This window comes from Papaver somniferum, chromosome 10 (genome assembly GCF_003573695.1).
Source record: "Papaver somniferum cultivar HN1 chromosome 10, ASM357369v1, whole genome shotgun sequence".
NCBI lineage: Eukaryota > Viridiplantae > Streptophyta > Magnoliopsida > Ranunculales > Papaveraceae > Papaver > Papaver somniferum.
In genome coordinates this window covers 52,020,624-52,021,357 of record NC_039367.1, presented here as the reverse complement: position 1 = coordinate 52,021,357, position 734 = coordinate 52,020,624, and positions in this window count along the sequence as shown.

The window sequence follows — 734 nt, the reverse complement described above, 5'->3', positions numbered from 1 at the left end:
CCGAAATGGTTTTCTCTATTGTGAGGCGTGAAGAACAACGTCGTAGTACCATGATCAATCAAGTTGTTTCCCCTCAAATAGCAATGACGGTAAACAAATTTGGGAATTTTTCGCAACGATTTTCATTACAAAATACTGGTGGAAAATGTACTTGTTGTGGAAATGGTAAGCACACTGTCGAAAATTGCTTTAAGAAGAATGGTTATCCTGGGTGGTGGAATACTCGATCAAAAACCGAAAAAGGAAAAGGCAAAGCAGATATTTGTTCTACTGAGATGACAACGTCAACAACAGCTACTCCAATAGTTGATGAACTTCCTTCCATTATAGATCATCATGTTCCCAAAGAATTAGGTAATATTGGCCTAGCTCTAATAGTTGCTAACTCAAACAAGGACCACAGTTGGATTCTTGATTATGGTGCCACTAATCATATGACATTTGAAGCATCTATTTTGAAAGATGTGTGCCCACCTGATTGTTCAACGGTCTATAATGCCAATGGAGTTCCATATCCGGTTACTGGAGCTGGGAGGGTTGATTTGAATTCTTCCTTAACTTTAGAACATACTTTGTTGACTCCTTCCCTGTCTAACAATATTTTATTCGTATCACAAGTGACTGCACAATTGAATTGCGTAGTATTAATTTATTCGAATTTTTGTTTTCTTCAGGATCTCAGCAACGGGAAGATAATTGGGTGTGGTACTAAGAGAGGGGGGTTGTACTATGTA